The 21569-nt window shown below is 40.5% G+C and overlaps 1 protein-coding gene across 2 annotated transcripts in view; it reads left to right on the forward strand.

Moving 5' to 3' along the window:
• Nucleotides 1-4954: 4954 nt before the first annotated feature.
• The window catches only part of LOC129816152 (PTB domain-containing engulfment adapter protein 1), a 159485-nt gene continuing 142870 nt past the window's right edge, over nt 4955-21569 (forward strand). For both annotated transcript variants that reach the window (XM_055870369.1, XM_055870371.1), the window contains exon 1: nt 4955-5083. The gene's annotated coding sequence lies outside the window, so the exon portion shown is untranslated. The remainder of the gene's footprint in view (nt 5084-21569) is intronic.

A 21569-nucleotide genomic window follows, 5' to 3' on the forward strand; every position in this document is an offset into this window, starting at 1 on the left:
CGAGCTGCAACAAACACTCAAACTGGACAGTTTTATCTCAATCTCTTCATTCAAAGACTCAATCATGGACACCCCTACTGACAGTTGTGGTTGCTTTGCTTGATATATTGTTGTCTCTACCTTCTTGCTCTTTGTGCAGTTGTCTGTGCCCAATAATGTTTGTACCATGTTTTGTGCTGCTACCACGTTGTGTTGCTACCATGTTGTTGTCATGTTGTGTTGCTGACATGCTGTGTTGTCATGTGTTTCTGCCTTGCTATGTTGTTGTCTGAGGTCTCTCTTTATGTAGTTTTGTGTTGTCTCTCTTGTTGTGGTGTGTGTTTTATCTTATATTTCTATATATTTCTTTTATCCCAGCCCCCGTCCCTGCAGGAGGCATTTCGCCTTTTGGTAGGCCGTCATTGTAAGTAAGAATTTATTCTTAACTGACTTGCCTAGTTAAATAAAGGTTAAAGAAAATAAATAAATAAAAATAGTGGTAGGCCTGATTACCGACAACGTTGAGACAGCCTATAGGGAGGAGGTAAGAGACCATGCAGTGTTGTGCAAGGACAACAACCTCTCCCTCCATGTGAGCAAGACAAAGGAGCTGATCGTGGACTACAGGAAAAGGCGGGCCGCATAGGCCCCCATTAACATCGATGGGGCTGCAGTGGAGCGGGTCGAGAGATTCAATTCCTTGGTGTCCACATCACCAACGAACTATCATGGTCCAAACACACCAAGACATTTGTGAAGAGGGCACAACAAAACATTTTGCCTCTCAGGAGACTGAAAAGATTTGTCACGGGTCCCCAGTTCTACAGCTGCACCATTGAGAGCATCCTGACCGGTTGCCTCACTGCCTGGTATGGGAACTACTCGGCATCTGACCATAGTGTGGCTCAGTTTTGGCTCAGTTGGTAGAGCATGGCACTTGCAACGCCAGGGTTGTGGGTTCAATTCCCACAGGGGGACCAGGATGAATATGTATGAACTTTCCAATGTGTAAGTCGCTCTGGATAAGAGCATCTGCTAAATGACTTAAATGTAAATGTCTGTATCAGATGACCTGGTCTCCACAATCACCTGACCTCAACAAATCATTCTATCATGATTCCATATGTGTTATTTCATAGTTTTATTTCTTCACTATTATTCTACAATGTAGAAAATAGTACAAATAAAGAAAAAACCCTTGAATGAGTAGGTGTGTCCAAACTTTTGACTGGTACTGTATGTATGCATAGGAGGTAACGCCGAGTAATAAGGGAGATTACTGAGTCTGTTTGTAAATAGTACTAAGTGAATGTGGATGAGAATATTGTGTGCTAGACTAATTAACTGAACAGGGGTTTAGCCCCAGTGTGAGATTACGTGTTATCTGGATGTTTTTTTCTCAAGAGTTCAACAAGGGGATTAAGCATGGGAAACGGAAATAGTAAGAGTAGGATGGAGGATCCGTGCTGGGAACCATAAGGGCCGTGCAGTGTAATGGCAAAAAAAAATTGATAGGGAGGTACTGAACCAAACGGAAGACTGGACAAGATGGACAGATGGACATTTCCCTGTTGATGGGACACTGAGCACAGAAAGACTGGAACCAGGAGCTCATTGCGAAGAGGAAACTTACGTGCTTGGGCGTGGCGTAGTGTTTGGCCAGAAAAAGGAGTCTGGGTTGCAATGCAAAGATATTGGTGTCTGACTGTAAGAAAGCTCTATTCAGCAGGAGTTTAATCCCATTTACCATAAAACACACCGAACAGTAACATAGAGCCTCACAGTATACCACTGTTTTCGCTATTCATGACACTGAAATCTTTCTGAGACTTACTTTGGATTTCAACTCTACAGTATCATTGAGTTGTCAGTGCTGTTATGTGTTGAAAATCATTTCAAGTATTATTGCTCACAATTGTATTACATTGAGTACATCTTACTGTTATTCACAAAATGTGTCTGTTTCAATTGGAGCTCATGTTTTTATCTAAAGTACAAGTAAAATATTGTGAAGAACAAATCCAAACCACATAGAGTTATAACTATCTTCTGTGATGCCATAATTATAAATGTTCAGATTACAGATTGTGAGCTCGCTACATAGAATTCATGCATCTCTGTCTATGTGCAGTGAAGTTCATCTGTTTCGTGCAGAACATAATCTGTATTAGAAATGTATTGATGTTTTAGGCCATCATAGATTTGCCTAGAATGCTGGGCTTTTTGTTGGGCAGATTATCACATTGTGTGATGGGAAATGCACCCAGTTGCAGAGGAGGGGAGGAATTGCTCTGCCTGCAAGGCTCCGATAACAGGAGCCAAAATGGCATCTTCGTTAGAGAAAGTAAATTAAATTGACAGGGCTTGGTGTTTAAAATAGCTGGGACAGAGGGGCAGAGCCTTGACTGATAGGCAGCTTCCCAAATCTCTGATGTTTATCAGTTCTTTGAGAGTGCAGTTTTAGCACCATTTTAGTCATCAGGATTTTTGTGCTGTAAGTATTTCATCTCTCTGTGGCAGTGACGGCATGGTCATTCAAGCACACAAAAACATATTTTTTAGTATATCATTCATACTGACTCAAGCATCATTCTCATGGTATGTATCCTTGTTTGTGTTTCTTGTACTGTAATTATGCCACCGTCCTAAGGTTTAGCATTGAAGCTAGTTTAGGTTATGATAATACCATGGCTACCTCATCATATCCAGTTCCCAATTGGATCATTCAACCCCTACATCTCCTCTGAAATTCTTACCCAAGTCATTGCTGTTAATTACAATGTGTTCGAATTCAACTTGGTATACTACTGAGGGTTAATTAAACTACTGACTTAGTGAAAGAAAGCATACAGTATAATACATGGGTATTATTATATTGCCTTACCATTTCATCATTTTAATTACTGTTTTTTCGATTGTTCATAAAACTACTTAATTACTAATCCCTTGTCTCTCCCTCTGGATCACAAGTCGACACTGACTCAAATATGATATTCCCATAGGAAAGTGTATGATGAAGGCTCTCTTGGTTCGTCAACGCTAACTGGAGGGTCTTATTACATTATACAACACTAAACTGAGCGAAACCAAACTTAATATATGATGCACTTTAAACCAAGATTAAAATCTCCTCAGCTAACAGTGGTATTGAACCAGGCTAATGTCGTCTACATCCAACGAATAACAGAAAAACAAAACTGTAAGGATCACAACCAGCCTTTCAAGTTTGCAGCAGTCAGAGTTTCTTTAGGTGTATTAGAGTGTCAATTCAACGTTTTATGTGATACCCCCTTCCACCTAACCTCATTCACAACAAGGTTATTGTTCACCTAACCTCATTCACAACAAGGTTACCGTCCACCTAACCTCATTCACAACAAGGTTACCGTCCACCTAACCACATTCACAACAAGGTTACCGTCCACCTAACCTCATTCACAACAAGGTTACCGTCCACCTAACCTCATTCACAACAAGGTTACCGTCCACCTAACCTCATTCACAACAAGGTTACCGTCCACCTAACCTCATTCACAACAAGGTTACCGTCCACCTAACCTCATTCACAACAAGGTTACCGTCCACCTAACCTCATTCACAACAAGGTTACCGTCCACCTAACCTCATTCACAACAAGGTTACTGTCCACCTAACCTCATTCACAACAAGGTTACCATGCACCTAACCTCATTCACAACAAGGTTACCGTCCACCTAACCACATTCACAACAAGGTTACCGTCCACCTAACCTCATTCACAACAAGGTTACCGTCCACCTAACCTCATTCACAACAAGGTTACTGTCCACCTAACCTCATTCACAACAAGGTTACTGTCCACCTAACCTCATTCACAACAAGGTTACTGTCCACCTAACCTCATTCACAACAAGGTTACCGTCCACCTAACCTCATTCACAACAAGATTACTGTCCACCTAACCTCATTCACAACAAGGTTACCGTCCACCTAACCTCATTCACAACAAGTTTACCATCAACCTTCCTCACTCAGAATAAACAACAGGGAACAGACCTCTGCTCTCAGCATCTCTGGCATTTTTTTTTTTTTTTTTTTTTATATCTGAAAACTCATCAAAATGTAAGCAATTTCCCTGCTGATGAACTTTCATATCATCATCAGTCAGAGAAGTCTCACCTGAACATTTCTGCCATCAATATTTCAGAGATATTTTGTGATGGTCTTCTTTTGAATGCTGGTGTGATGAGCTGTGATGGTGATAGATATCTGGAGCGGTTCTTTTCCGCACTCTTACAGGGCCTAATTTCACCAATGGAAAATGTCCACATGTACATTTTCTGTGAGCACTCTTGTTGAAATACAATTTTCAACTGTAATGGACATGTTAAAAACAATAGGAGATAAAAGGGTGCAATTTCCAGAAAAAAAAAATAAGACATAAAACTCGAAAATTAATCCCATCCATGGCCCTACTCTCTTAATAATAATAAAAACATGTAAACCCCACAGATTCCCCAGATATGTGTTTAATCCATGATAGAGACCTTGGGATAAAGGTGAGACAAGTGGGTAAATTAGTTTGTTCTAGATCCAGCCATGGGACGATTTTTTATTGAGAGAATGGTCAGGTGCCTGGAACATAATTAGAAATGATTTGTAAACTGCAAATTGACCGCAAAAAGCTGAAACAGATATAATATTTGAGCAAAACAAAATCATTTAAAATCTTGCTTACATTTGTATACAATCACTTGTCTGGTTCGAAATATATAATTTATTGATTTATACACACAGGGCCTGTACGAATTACAATGACTAATACCTGCAATTTAGTTGAAATTTGTCAGTTGATTATACATTTTTTTCAGCTGCAAATTACCCTGGAAGGTGGCACTTGATGTCCAGACTTATGTCAAATTGGTCACCAACCCATGATCTGTCACTTTAAATGTGCAGCTTGCGGGCAATTCCAGAACAGCTACGTTAACCCGAGTACGTTGACGTCACTAACTTTTACCAGCAGCTCTGTGTTGAGGAGATGAGAGGACGGAATGAGAGTGTGTTGATGTGATATCGCCGAGGACCATTTTACAGGACAGCCTGATAAGTATCGTGTTGTTAGGTAAGTAAGTCGATCTTTTTCATGTATCTTTGGCTAACACTTTTCAACAGTTTTGTGTTCGGATGCTTAGTCGCATCATGTTTGTGTAACCTTTTTGTTGTTTACTCTTCAAAACACTTTCGCGCAGCCTAGTGAAGAATAAGGATTCACTTCTTGCAAGTGCAACATGTTTACATTTATTTTAGGCTATTCTATGTCAACCACATCCACATTTTGCACGGTGATATTGTCAAGAAACTTTGCACCGCGTGCGGACAGACAGGTTATTATGCTTCAACACGGCTGCGGAACGTCAAGTGCAAGTAGAATTGAAAGTTTGACTACTCGGAGACATAACGTCACGAGGCAGCGGTATCGCCAATTCGTTAATTGGAATTATGTGCCACAACTGCATGCATATAAATCAAGACACCAGCTCAGTGTTTCAGTTGTTTTTTATTTTCATTGCTGCAGTTTATAGAGACCAGTTATAACTCTGTTACGACATGGTCATTTTCACTCTGATATACTGCTTAAAAGCGTTTGTTTATCGATTTCTCAGACTTTCAGATAACAAACATGTCATTGCCATCCAAATTATACATCCCACAGCTGATTAATAAAATATTATTGATGTTACTACTAGTCTACTACTAACGTTACTAAGACCTGTTTTCAATAATGGTGATATTTCTGTTTGCAGATATCCCGTTAATAGTCGTTGTCACTCAGCAAGCTTTATTTTTCACACTGTTCACTATGGTGCCTTCACTTCACAAGCCTATTGCTACTTGCTGGTCAATACGTTGTACTATTTCCTCCATGGGGGAAGTATTTTGTCATATAATTGGATCACTCATCCAGTGGTTGGGCAGTGTAGAGATAAATACTTTGGGCACTGCAGTTTTCACCTTAGAGCAAAAGAGGAAGTCTGAATGGAAATGACATGCAGTCACTTTCCTCTCAGAGAGAACAGGTTTTGGCTTTTATTGTCAGATTTAACTCTGTCCACTAGACTAGAGGACATGTGGTTAGTATAAGCATGTCTTTGTTGGCATATTTCACATGGTAAAAGTACTGTCGGATGCTGTCTGTGTCCTATTCACCTGCCATGTCTCATACATCACTTCTATTGATGTAGATTTTGATCACTGAAACAGTATTGTACTGTCTCTGTGGTCGTTTGATGAATTGATTGACTAGTTTATTAGGAAATATCTCCACCTCCCAAACAGTGTGTGCTACACACTGCCCATTACCTGAGAAACAAGGATATTTACAGTATATAGCCTACCGTATCTGGGAAAACAATGTTTCCATTGTGATGAACTTGTTTTGGTAAAGTGCTACCAACTATTTCCCAAGCCTTGTTGCTGTTCTAAGATCTCAGAATATGCTTTTGTTCATCTCATCATGTGTTCCATTTTGTTAACAATCTAGAAGAAAAAGAAACGCACACCTATTTAGGCGAGGTGCTGGCTAGCGGAGTAGAAAAAAAACATTTTCTTAACACACATTTTAGTCAATCCCAGTTTGGCCATTATGTAGCAGAAGCCTACTGGAAACTGATATTTTCAGCTTTTTGTGTGTGCCACTTGAGCAGCTCTTAATGCCATGTGTGATGCCTTTAGGCTTTTATTGTACACAGTAAATTCAGAATTAAATTAAGGTCATAATATAAGCAAGGCGACAAAGAACCCAATCTTATTCAGCTAAAACTCCCTGAACTGACATGTAGACTACAGTGTGCCACCGCAGTATGGTTGTGCTCGGTTTAGGAACGTTCCACTGAATTATACCATTCTGATTAATGCTGAGCTCTGTGAAGGATGCACTTGAAACAAGTCAAACGCTGTCAGTCAGTTGTGTGTTGTTGTCTGCAATGGCACTTGTTTGAAGTGCAGTAGAGGGATGATAATCACAGTAATTTAGGTTGACAGGTTTGGTAGAGTTACTCAACAGTTGAGTGTGCAGATCTGATCATAGGCGTATACGTTAACTCAAAGTTGTCCTTTTCATTCTCTTGCTTCCTAGATCTTAGTCTTGACTAGCCTAAATGTTTTTTGGTAATTTGTTTCATCACATTTTTTCTGATGTTTTAAATGTTAGAGAATGCTGTGTCTGGCAATAATTGTCTTCAGAATGTCATTTTAGACGGTGACTAATTGATACGTTTTTAGGGTTGGGCAGTATCCAGATTTTCATTACGTCAAACAGTCCTTCTGTCATATCGGGATATACGGTATTATCGGCTTATACACAAGGGGACACCAAACAACGCAGAAAAAACCTATTGGGAGGCTATTACCAGAATGCTAACAAAATTAGCACAAGTAATAATGAATTTCCGTGGTAGCTGCTAGGGTTGTAAAATTCCGGGAATGTTCAATAAATTCACTGGTTTTCCTGAAATCCCGGTTGGAGGAAACCTGGAGTCAGGAGGGCATAAGCAGGAAATCTGGAATCTTCCAAAACAGGATTTCTGGAAAGGATTTTTTGAAAGTTCCCAGAATTGTGCAACCCTAGTAGCTGCTACCTAAATCTGCAAATGAGAATAAATTAATTGCAAAGACAGGCATTCCAGCTCATAAAGTTAAGCATACAGTGCATTCGGAAAGTATCCAGACCCCTTGACTTTTTCCACATTTTGTTACGTTACAGCTTTATTCTAAAATAGCTAAAAAAATCCCTCTCATTAATCTACACACAATATCCAATAATGACAAATCCTAAACTGTTTTTTAGATTTTTTTGTTAATGTATAAAAATACAAACTGAAATATCACATTTACATAAGTATTCAGACATGTTAGCTACAAACCCTGTAGCTACTGATGGGTTCTGACTTTCTAACTTGAAATATTGTTACACGGAACCCAACCCGGCTGCGCACGTGCGCCATCGTGCTCCATCATGCATACATTTATTTTGTCCCCCTACACCAAACGCGATCACGACACGCAGGTTAAAATATCAAAACAAACTCTGAACCAATGACATTAATTTGGGGACAGGTCGAAAAGCATTAAACATGTATGGCAATTTAGCTAGTTAGCTTGCACTTGCTAGCTAATTTGTCCCATTTAGCTAGCTTGCTGTTGCTAGCTAATTTGTCCTGGGATATAAACATTGAGTTGTTATTTTACCTGAAATGCACAAGGTCCTCTACTCCAACAATTAATCCACACATAAAACGGTCAACCGAATAGTTTCTAGTCATCTCTCCTCCTTCCAGGCGTTTTCATCTTTGAACTTATATGGTGATTGGCATCTACACTTTCATAGTACTACGACGACAACCGGCAAAACAGTTCGTCTTTCAATCACCCACGTGGGTATAACCAATGAGGAGATGGCACGTGGGTACCTGCTTCTATAAACCAATGAGGAGATGGGAGAGGCAAGACTTGCAGCGCGATCTGCGTCAGAAATAGGAATGGCTTCTATTTTAGCCCTTGGCAACGCAGACGCTCGTTGGCGCGCGCGAGCAGTGTGGGTGCAATGATTGAATAACATATATTCCTACATTTATTTTGCAATGCTCGCGCACGCGACACGAGCGGATTAGTCAGGGTATTAGACATCAGGGATCCTATGGAAAGGGGAAGGGCCACAGTCTGCTTGTTACACCAGAAGTTAATGGTAATCTGTAGGAGGAATGTATATGGTGGAGTCAATTTACAATTGGCTCATTCATCCCCCTCCTCTCCCCTGTAACTACTCCCCAGGTCGTTGCTGCAAATGAGAACGTGTTCTCAGTCAACTTACCTGGTAAAATAACGGTAAAATAAAAATAAAATAAATAAATAAAATTAAGGTTGGATATGAGCCAGGGGCTTGGAATGTACTGGTTGCGGACACTGATAAGGGTGCAGACACTGATAAGGGTGGAGAGCTGTGGATTAGTGAGGAATGGGGGCCCAGGTCAGGTCACATTAAGGAAGAAGGAACAGTTTATTAACCACATCACTTAACTTCTTGCCTAGCAATAAAGATGTAATGTTTAGAGGGAAGGAGGAGACTTCACCTGAATTGGGGTATATATACTTGTGCTGGTGGGAACATGTCTTTGTCTGTTCAGCTGTCTGACCCATTGGGTGAGTACACTTGGTTTGAGCTTTTCATAGTTGTCCGTCAGTTTTTACCCTGTTATTTAGAACCTAACTCTACAAATATTAAAATGTATTGAAAAACTTAAAATAAATAGTTTCAACACTATTGATGGTATTGAAAAACCATCCCGCGGCAGTATATATGATATACCGCCCAAGCCTAATAGTTTTGGTACTTACATGCTGACCAGACTGCACAAGTTGATTTTGTCCACCCACACCAGACGTGATCAGGACACGCAGGTTGAAATATAAAAAAAAAACTCTGAACCAATTATATTAATTTGGGGACCGGTCAAAAAGCATGAATCATTTATGGCAAATTAGCTAGATAGCTTGCTGTTGGTAGCTAATTTGTCCTGAGATATAAACATTTGGTTTTTATTTTACCTGAAATGCACAAGGTCCTCTACTCCGACAATTAATCCACAGATAAAACTGTAAACCAAGTTTGTTTCTAGTAATCTCTTCTCCTTCAGGCTTCTTATTCTGCTTTGGACTTTACATGGCGTTGTTTAACCAACTTTAAGGTGCATTACGACAACCAACTGAACTGGAGTGTGATCTCAGTTCATCTTTCAATCACCCGCGAGGGTATATGCTCTTAAAAACCAATGAGGAGATGGCACATGGGTATATGCTCCTAAAAACCAATGAGGAGATGGGAGAGGCAGGACTTGCAGCGCGTCGCGCATCATAAATAGAACTAAGTTCTATTTTAGCGCCTGGCTACACAGACACTCGTTGACGCTTGCGAGCAGCGTGCGTGCAATAATTGAAAAACAGGTATGTGTCAATTTATTTTGCAATACTCGCGCACACGATACGAGCGGTGTGGTCAGCATGTTAGCCATTGTGTCAAGGTTGAGCATTTCCCTTGGCCCGACTTTATATCAACAACAGTATTCTCCTCGGTGTACTCAGCATTCTCGTTCAGTTGTCTTTGCAGACACTTCATGTGTCTGTCTGAGTCAGAGACCATACTCAGTGACTGATAACATCATTACTATCAGCTGATGCTGCCTATTCTTCACTGTCACTGAGATCTCCATCACTCCGTTAATCTTCAAACAGCTTGCCTGGGAGCTGCTCCTCTAGCACTTACTGCTGCATTCTATTGAATTTGGACTTCGATGCCAGATTTAGTATCACGATACTGTATACCGAAACAAAAAAAAGTTGTATCAGCCACAGTCACAAAATGGCACTTGATCCAGACAGATAAACTCAGCTACTGCTCTGTTCAGTCATTGAGCATCTTTTGAGTTCAATATCATTACATTTAACATTGTTATGTAAAACATTTGGAGACTGTGTAACTGTGTAATTCAAGATGTAGCCTAGGTCTATTCACAAAATAGGTGAATGCATATTATTCAATAGGAGTGTGTGCATGCGTTGAGTTATTGAGGTCGTTAGCCGATTTCATGGGGCTACAGATGACAAACAATCCCTTCCATTTAGGAATTATTTAATTGGCTGCTAGGAGGACATATTATTTTATTGTACTGATCAACAACATTTGCATAGAATAAGCAATCTCTTCTTTTCTAAAAGTGTTTGCTGTCTCTTTAAGAATGTAATGACTCATTTGCAAGGCAGAATGTGGCTGTGGGACATGACATTGTGGCTATGGAATGTAGCGGAAACCAGGCAGGAGACGAAGTAGTGAATGAGTTTTTGTTGGCGAAGGAGACAAAGTGAATTAATAATTCTTTGGTGACAATCAGCTTTCAAATCAGCATATTTTGCATATATTACCAAGGAAAGTTGGCCTACATTTAAAGCTGTACACTACCGGTGTCGTCTTCCATTGTAAAAGTATTCTAGCCTGTATGGACATTATTTTGCAAACAGTAACGAACAGTTTCAACATTCCTACATGCCGCGTTGCGTCATTCAAGTGTGTTAACGTCTGTGCAGCATGAATGGGTAGCTAACAATGTAGACAGAAGTACCAAACGTAACCAAAATTCTAGTACCAAACTTTAAAAAAAGTTTCGGTATAGTGTGTAACACTACTATTGATCAGAATTTACTTTTGGCCTCATCCTTATCACAGGAAAACAACCAATTAGGCAAAAGGTAATGGACACTCAATGGAGAACCTGCGCTTATCTCACACATATGCTAATAATTAATATAATGTCTATGTGCAAACTACATGATAATGACATTTCAATGTCTGAATATTTGTCCTTTAATGCAGCACATAGTGTGGCAAGAGTCAGTCACTGAAGCCGATGTCATTTTTATTTTTGTTTTGTCTGACTTGTGAATTGACTACCTTAAATGTCAAAGCTTTGAATTTCACAGACGCAATGAGTTAATAAATCTTATCTGCACTTATTACACATCTCAATTAATTATAGCCCCTTGCAAATGAGGTGGTGGAAAGTGATTAGGTCCTGTTGTATTTCCCCTTCGGTGAGTGCAAAGTATTTGTCTTAATTTTTCCAGGCAGACGGGTATTGTTGTTATTGAATCAAGGCTTTTCAAGCTGTGATGGGACCCTTTGTTAGTCACACAATGTGTCAAACTGGAAGTATATTTGGAACACCCGAGCTACAGAATTAAAAGGCCTACAGTATAAAAGAAAATGTAAATACTGCTCAACTCCCAGGCACACATTAGAATGTATTTTAACATTCAATTGGCACTTTCTGTGTTTTTCTACTTCTGTGCATTTCCATGTTAAAGGACCCATGGGCACTAACATGTAAAGTTCATATGAACATGTCAAACTGTGTTTCAAATGAAAGCTATGAGAATTTTTGAGAAATTAAAGCATATACACTACCGGTCAAAAGTTTTAGAACACCTACTTAGAACACAAGGGTTTTTCTTTATTTTTACTATTTTCTACATTGTAGAATAATACTTAAGACATCACAACTATGAAATAACACACATGGAATCATGTAGTAACCAAAAAAGTGTTAAACAACTTTGAGATTCTTCAAATAGCCACCCTTCGCCTTGATGACAGCTTTGCACACTCTTGGCTTTCTCTCAACCAGCTGCACCTGGAAAGCTTTTCCGACAGTCTTGAAGGAGTTCCCAAATACAGTTGAAGTCGGAAGTTTACATACACTTATGTTAGAGTCATTAAAACTTGTTTTTTAACCACTCCACAAATTTCTTGTTAACAAACTATAGTTTTGGCAGTTCGGTTAGGACATCTACTTTGTGCATGATAAGGGTAATTTTCCCAACAATTGTTTACAGACAGATTATTTCACAATTCCAGTGGGTCAGAAGTTTACATACACTAAATTTACTGTGCCTTTAAACAGCTTAGAAAATTCCAGAAAATGATGTCATAGCTTTAGAAGCTACTGATAGGCTAATTGACATCATTTGAGTCAGTTGGAAGTTTACCTGTGGATGTATTTCAAGGCCTACCTTTAAACCCAGTGCCTCTTTGCTTGACATCATGGGAAATTTAAAAAGAAATCAGCCAAGACCTCAGAAAAAAAATTGTTGACCTCCACAAGTCTGGTTCATCCTTGGGAGCAATTTCCAAATGCCTGAAGGTACCACGTTCATCTGTACAAACAATAGTACGCAACTATAAACACCATGGGACCACGCAGCCGTCATACCGCTCAGGAAGGAGATGCGTTCTGTCTCCTAGAGATGAGCGTACTTTGGTGCGAAAAGTGCATATCAATCCCAGAACAACAGCAAGGGACCTTGTGAAGATGCTGGAGGAAACAGGTACAAAAGTATATTTCCACAGTAAAACGAGTCCTATATTGACATAACCTGAAAGGCTGCTCAGCAAGGAAGAAGCCACTGCTCCAAAACCGCCATAAAAAAGCCAGACTATGGTTTGCATGGGGACAAAGATCGTACTTTTTAGAGAAATGTCCTCTGGTCTGATGGAACAAAAATAGAACTGTTTGGCCATAATGACCATCGTTATGTTTGGAGGAAAAAGGGGGAGGCTTGCAAGCCGAAGAACACCATCCCAACCGTGAAGCACGGGGTGGCAGCATTATGTTGTGGGGGTGCTTTGCTGCAGGAGGGACTGGTGCACTTCACAAAATAGATGGCATCATGAGGGAGGAAAATTATGTGGATATATTGAAGCAACATCTCAAGACATCAGTCAGGAAGTTAAAGCTTGGTTGCAAATGGGTCTTCCAAATAGACAATGACACCAAGCATACTTCCAAAGTTGTGTCAAAATGGCTTAAGGACAACAAAGTCAAGGTATTGGAGTGGAGATCACAAAGCCCTGACCTCCATCCTATAGACCATTTGTGGGCAGAACTGAAAAGCGTGTGCGAGCAAGGAGCCCTGCAAACCTGATTCAGGTACACCAGCTCTGTCAGGAGGAATGGGCCAAAATTCACCCAACTTATTGTGGGAAGCTTGTGGAAGGCTACCCGAAACTTTTGACCCAAGTTAAACAATTTAAAGGCAATGCTACCAAATACTAATTGAGTGTATGTAAACTTTTGACCCACTGGGAATGTGATGAAAGAAGACCGGGAATTTTTACTGGGATTAAATGTCAGGAATGATGAAAAACTGAGTTTAAATGTATTCAAAATTCTTGAAATGTTCCGTATTGACTGACATTCATGTCTTAAGTTTAAGAAACATTGAATGTTCCTTGTATTTCCATTACCAAAAACCCACATATCTTTAAGATATTTTCTAATTTCTCTCCTTTATGAAAAGGGAGGATAATGAAAGTTCACAAAACAAGAAAAGGTAGACCTACCAATTAGTTATAGTGCTTTTACTGATAACGAGTTTGTTTATGTACTCAGAGCATGCGCTGACCAACTGGCAAGTGTCTTCAATGACATTTTCAACCTCTCCCTGTCTGAATCTGTAATACCAACATGTTTTAAGCAGATCACCATAGGCCCTGTGCCCAAGAACACTAAGGTAACCTGCCTAAATGACTACTGACCCGTAGCACTCACGTCTGCAGCCATGAAATGCTTTGAAAGGCTGGTCATGGCTCACATCAACACCATTATCCCAGAAAGCCTAGACCCACTCCAGTTTGCATACCGCACCAACAGATCCAGAGATAATACAATCTCTATTGCACTCCACGCTGCCTTTTCACACCTGGACAAAAGGAACACCTATGTGAGAATGCTATTCATTGACTACGGCTCAGCGTTCAAGACCATAGTGCCCTCAAAGCTCATCACTAAGCTAAGGACCCTGGGACTAAACACCTCCCTCTGCAACTGGATCCTGGACTTTGATGGGCCGCCCCCAGTTGGTAAGGGTAAGTAACAACACATCCGCCACACTGATCCTCAACACGGGGGTCCCTCAGGGGTGCGTTCTCAGTTCCCTGCTGTATTCCCTGTTCACTCATGACTGCACGGCCAGGCACGACTCCAACACCATCATTAAGTTTGCAGACGACACAACAGTGGTAGGCCTGATCACCGACAATGATGAGACCGCCTATAGGGAGGAGGTCAGAGACCTGACCATGTGGTGCAAGGACAACAACCTCTCCCTCAATGTGATCAAGACAAAGGAGATGATTGTGGTCTACAGGAAAAGGAGGACCGATTTCACCCCCCCCCCCCATTCTCATCGACCGGGCTGTAGTGGAGCAGGTTGAGAGCTTCAAGTTCCTTGGCATCCACATCACCAACAAACTAACATGGTCCAACAAACTAACATGGTCCAAGCACACCAAGACAGACGTGAAGAGGGCACGACAAAACCTATTCCCCCTCAGGAGACTGAAAAGATTTGGCATGGGTCCTCAGATGCTGAAAAGGTTTTTCAGCTGCACCATTGAGAGCATCCTGACGGGTTGCATCACTGCCTGGTATGGCAACTGCTCGTCCTCCAACCGCAAGTCACTACAGAGGGTAGTGCATACGGCCCAGTACATCACCGGGGCCAAGTTTCTTGCCATCCAGGACCTCTATACCAGGCGGTGTCAGAGGAAAGCCCTAAATTGTCAAAGACTCCAGCCACCCTAGTCATGCACTGTTCTCTCTGCTACGGCATGGCAAGCGGTACTGGGGCGTCAAGTCTTGGTCCAAGAGGCTTCTAAACAGCTTCTACCCCCAAGCCATAAGACTCCTGAACAGCTAATAAAATGGCTACCCAGACTATTTGCATTGCCCACCCCCCCTCCACGCTGCTGCTACTCTCTGTTATTATCTTATCTATGCATAGCCACTTTAATAACTCTACCTACATGTACATAATTACCTTGACACCGGTGCCCCCCGCACATTGACACATTGACTTTTTTACTTACTTAAACCTGCATTGTTGGTTAAGGGCTTGTAATTAAGCATTTCACTGTATGGTCTACATCTGTATTTGGCGCATGTGACAAATAAAATTTGATTTGATTTGAAACCACAGTTGCGTCACCTGCTACTATACTCATTTCCACTGGCATGCTGTTATGTTCAGCTCATAACTGTTTTCTTTCTCTTTCTATCGTCTGGGAGTCAAAGCAAGACTGTGAAAACAGTCCGGACAACCTCTCTCGCTCTGTCTCCCTCTCGCTCTCTCTCTCTTCTGTTAATGTCACCTCTCCCGGCTCTCACTGTGACCTACCATGACACCTACCACCTGCTTTCCATTTATTGTAACAAGCATCCTCAACCACGGACGTCCATGGACTTTGAAAGTAGTTGAAATTGGATCAGTCCGCCCCGGCCGGACCAAATCTGAACCAATAATGGAAGTCTACATGTATGTTTCACAAGTTTGTACCAAACAGAAGAGATAAGTATAGTACGGTAGAGTTCAGTACAATAGAGCACACTAGAATAGAGTACAGTATAATGTATTGTACTGTACGGTACTGAACTGTACTGAACCCTACTGTGCTGTACTGTGACGTCCAAACTAGTGAAACATAGACGCCTATGATTGGTTCAGATTTGGTCCAGTCTAACCAAATGTGGTCTTGTTTGGGGGCGGAGTTCATTAAAATACTAGCATGTGTGTAGAATAATACCCAAATATGCAAAGGAGCATATTGCATATCTCTACCTTTGTATCTATTCAGGATACATTACCATGAAGAGAATGATATTCACATCCATAATTATGCATTTTTTGTATGGTACAGATCAGGGACCCATGATGTAATTCTTGTTCCGTAATTCTGTTACCGGATTTAAATTCCCTTTACATACTGTACTTCAATAACCAGAAGATACTTTTTTCCAAGTCAAGGTGTCATGTCAGAGCTGACACCCCGATCTTTCTGCAGACATCTTTGAAGCTTAATTCAGAGCAGATATTTAACTTTTAACTTTGAGTTTATGGAAAATGCCACAAAAAACAGGCCGATTTTTACAAAAGTTCTGTTAGAAAACTGCATCTGCACAATTCTTCCAGTAAATGTGTTTTTAAAATGTCCCGTGGTAATTGTTCAAATCAATCGTTCTGCATAGAGTTGTATGCAAAGATGTAAACACACCCTGGATTGATGATGCTATGTATTGGCCAATGAAAGGCTTTGAAGCCAATATTGGCACTCCCCAGAAGAAGCAGTCCTCCATAGGAATGAATGGAATTCTACAGTATTTAAATTAAATGTTCCAAGGACAAAATTACAGGTATTAACAGTGCATTCGGAAAGTATTCAGACCTCTTACACATTTTGTTACGTTACAGCCTTATTCTAAATAGGATAAAATAGTTTTTTCCCCTTATCAATCTACACACAATACCCCATAATGACAAAGCAAGAACAGGGTTATAGAAATTTTATGAAATGTATTAAAAATGATAAACTGATATGACATTTACATAATTTTTCAGACCCTTTACCCAGTACTTTGTTGATGCACCTTTGGCAGCAATTACAACCTTGAGTCTTCTTGGGTATGACGCTACAAGCTTGGCACACCTGTATTTGGGGAGTTTCTCCCATTCTTCTCTGCAGATCCTCAAGTTCTGTCAGGTTAGATGGGGAGCGTTGCTGCACAACTATTTTCAGGTCTCTCCTGAGATGTTTGATCGGGTTCAAGTCCGGGGTCTGGCTGGGCCACTCAAGGAAATTCAGAGACTTGTCCCAAAGCCACTCCTGCGTTGTCTTGGCTGTGTGCTTAGGGTTGTTGTCCTGTTGGAAGGTGAACCTTCGCCCCAGTTTGAGGTCCTGAGGTCTCTGGAGCAGTTTTTCATCAAGGATCTCTCTGAACTTTGCTCCGTTGATCTTTGCCTCGATCCTGACTTGTCTCCCAGTCCCTGTCGCTGAAAATCCTCCCCACAGACTGATGCTGCCACTACCATAATGCACCGTAGGGATGGTGCCGGGTTTTCTCCAGACGTGACGCTTGGCATTCAGGCAAAATAGTTCAATCTTGGTTTCATCAAACTAGAGAATCTTGTTTCACATGGTCTGAGAGTCCTTTAGGTGCCTTTTGGCAAACTCCAAGCGGGCTGTCATGTGCCTTTTACTGAGGAGTGGCTTCCGTCTGGCCACTCTACCATAACGCCTGATTTGTGGATTGCTGCAAAGATGGTTGTTTTTCTGGAAGGTTCTTCCATCACCACAGAGGCTTTGGCCCTTCTCCCCCGATGGCTCAGTTTGGCTGGGTGGCCAACTCTTGTTTGAGTCTTGGTGGTTCCAAACTTCCTCCAGTTAAGAATGATGGAGGCCACTGTGTTCTTGGGGACCTTCAATGCTGCAGACATTTTTTAGTACCCTTCCCCAGATCTGTGCCTCGACACAATCCTGTCTCGGAGCTCTACGAACGATTTCTTCCACCTCATGGCTTGATTTTTGCTCTGACATGCACTGACAGGTGACTGCCTTTTCAAATCATGTCCAATCAATTGAATCTACCACAGGTGGACTCCAATGAAGATGTAGAAACATCTCAACGATGATCCATGGAAACAGAATGCACTTGAGCTCAATTTCGAGTCTCATAGCAAAGGGTCATAATACTTATGTAAATAAGGTATTTTAGTTTTTTATATATTTGCAAACATTTCTAAACCTGTTTTCGCTTTGTCATGAGGTATTGTGTTTAGATTGAGGGGGAGAAAATATTTGATCAATTTTGGAATAAGGCTGTAACTTAACAAAATGTGGAAATAGTCAAGTGGTCTGAACTTTCTGAATGCACTGTAAGCATTTGTGATGTTATAGTGGGGACAGTAACATTAGACCTTTCTAAAAATTATATTTTATAGGTAGACTTAGTGAAATTACGTTGCCACAAGCAGCACTGCAGATACTGAGATGACCGATATGCAAGACTTTGCTCTCACACATTCACACATAGTATCTGCGTATGTGCACGGGTTTGGGTTCACACTGTTCACAGCATGGTAGCCAGGGCACCAAAACAGAGGAGAAGTTGAGCGTCACGCTTCAATACTCTTAGTTGTTGTGGAAATTGCCCCGTTATGCTGTTTACTTTCTGCATCTACATCATATTTCTGAGTCTACTTTTAAGAAAAAAATTAAATGAACTATATTTGTGTTTAGTTCACATAGTACAATTTAAAAGTATGCATTAAGGTGTCTTTAAAAGAATAAACATGGCAAAAACAAATGTAGACATTAAAAAATGCATATCTACAGCTTCCAAAGTATGTTTTACAATGGTGAGGGTGTGCCAAGATGGCGAAGCGGTGGCTTCAACACAACGCCCACTGTTAGTCATCTAGTGTATATAAATAAATTGTTGTGTGTTTTGTTAAACTTTGAAATCAATGGTTTTTGTTTGTTAAAAATTGAACTGAAATCTGAGAGTAAGCGTAATTCTGTTACCCTCGAATTGCCCTTTTTTGGAAATAATTTTAATGGGAAAGCATTGTATAGCCTCATGGATTGTAAAAACTGAGTTGGAATAGATTAAAATACTTTATATTGTGTTGCATTCCTGCAAAGATATCAGAATATATTGAGTGTGAAATTATGTTGGAATGAAAACAAGACATTTTAATATCCATGACCTCATAGAAAAACCTCATTATGAATGCAATGAAGAACCTTATGATCTGGTAAGTAGACCATTATTGTAGATAGAACTTCTCAAATGGCCATTGGAAACAAACCAATAACATACAAAATGTCCAGACATTATAAGTGCATAGATTGGACAGACTTGTCACCGAGAATTTGGTAAATATCCAAACCTAGATGATAGCGACAATAGCTGCATTGTTGCATTGAGTATTACTTAAAATCTTGTGTATAAGTTATATTGCAAAGCACAAATCACCTGCATCTTAGAGTTATTGGGTTAGAGAGTGCAGCTTTGTAATTACGGCCTAGAATGTTTACAACAGTTGCTACTGATCCTTGAAAACACCAACTGGTATAGAGTTAATAAATCTGCCAGATGGATATGGAATAAGTAAGGCTGCAGGCCTAATGAAAACTTTCATTATGATAAATTATGCATCATATCAGTCTGGTTCCTCTGACACTACACAGTAAGTCTAGGAGGAAGGGTTACCACATCGAATGGCCTTACCAAAATAGTTAATTGTCAATGTAAATTAAATATTGATAACATTTGAATGAATACCGATAAGTAAAGTGCAGTTGTAAGACTTAGCCAAGCTAAAACATGCTTATGCTAAGATTGATGGGAATAATCAAGTCAATAAACTTTGGGTAGTTTGATGGCCTATAGTTAATAAACTGAAGTTTGATGTATAACTCCTAACGTTAGGTAGATAGCTAACATACTGGTACATACTGCTGTAATGATGTGGTTTGTAAGGACAGCGTAGCTAACATTGTCAGTCGACATAACGTGTTAGGTAACTTATTAAATTGAGTAGCAAGCTACCGCGAGGACGCACTCTATCAACTCTGCAGCTTGAGCATGCTTTTGGTGCACAGTCAATAGTGCGCTGGACTTCGGGCAAGAAGGTTAAGGGTTCGAAACCAGCTCCCTGCTTGTTTAATTTGAAGTCTTGCACAATTATCTGTTTATTATTTGGTTTATATTGCCCATTCTTTGTCAGTTAGAGACAAAGTAGTGCATTGGGACCCAAAAGCATAATCAGTGCTCTAACTCCCCCTTGGTCGTGAGGGCAAATCTGGTCTGTGATAGGACGTTTTTTTCTTCACATTTACAGTTGAAGTCGGAAGTTTACATACACCTTAGCCAACTACATTTAAACTCAGTTTTTCACAATTCCTGACATTTAATCCCAGTAAAAAATCCCGGTTTTAGGTCAGTTGGGATCGCTACTTTATTTTAAGAATGTGAAATGTCAGAATAATAGTGGAGAGAATGATTTATTTCAGCTTTTATTTCTTTCATCACATTCCCAGTGGGTCAGAAGTTTACATACACTCAATTCACATTTGGTAGCATTGCCTTTAAATGGTTTAACTTGGGTCAAACGTTTCGGGTAGCCTTCCAAAAGCTTCCGACAATAAGTTGGGTGAATTTTGGCCCATTCCTCCTGACAGAGCTGGTGTAACTGAGTCATGTTTGTAGGCCTCCTTGCTCGCACACACCTTTTAAGTTCTGCCCACAAATGTTCTATGGGATTGAGGTCAGGGCTTTGTGATGGCCACTACAATACTTTGACTTTGTTGTCCTTAAGCCATTTTGCCATAACTTTGGAAGTATGCTTGGGGTCATTGTCTATTTGGAAGACCCATTTGCAACCAAGCTTTAACTTCCTGACTGATGTCTTGAGATGTTGCTTCAATATATCCACATAATTTTCCTCCCTCATGATGCCATCTATTTTGTGAAGTGCACCAGTCCCTCCTGCAGCAAAGCACCTCCACAACATGATGCTGCCACCCCCGTATTTCACGGTTGGGATGATGTTCTTCAGCTTGCAAGCCTCCCCCTTTTATCTCCAAACATAACGATGGTAATTATGGCCAAAATGTATGTTTCATCAGACCAGAGGATATTTCTCCAAAAAGTGCGATCTTTGTCCCCATGTACAGTTGCAAACCGTAGTATTGTCACGCCCTGACCTTAGAGAGCCGTTTTATTTCTCTATTTGGTGAGGTCAGGGTGTGATGTGGGGTGGGCATTCTATGTTTTGTATTTCTTTGTGTTTGGCCGAGTGTGGTTCCCAATCAGAGGCAGCTGTTTATTGTTGTCTCTGATTGGGAATCATATTTAGGTAGCCTTTTTTCCCACCTATGTTGTGGGATCTTGTTTTTGTACAGCTCTTGTAGCCTACGGAACGGTATATTCGTTTTGGTTTCACTTTGTTGTTTTGTTGCTGGTTCTCATGTAAATAAATATGATGACCACGAATTACGCTGCGCCTTGGTCTCCTTCAAACAATGTCTTTTTTATGGCGGTTTTGGAGCAGTGGCTTCTTCATTGCTGAGCGGCCTTTCAGCTTATGCCGATATAGGACTCGTTTTAGTGTGGATATAGTTACTTTTGTACCTGTTTCCTCCAACATCTTCACAAGGTCCT

This window comes from Salvelinus fontinalis, chromosome 19 (genome assembly GCF_029448725.1).
Source record: "Salvelinus fontinalis isolate EN_2023a chromosome 19, ASM2944872v1, whole genome shotgun sequence".
NCBI lineage: Eukaryota > Metazoa > Chordata > Actinopteri > Salmoniformes > Salmonidae > Salvelinus > Salvelinus fontinalis.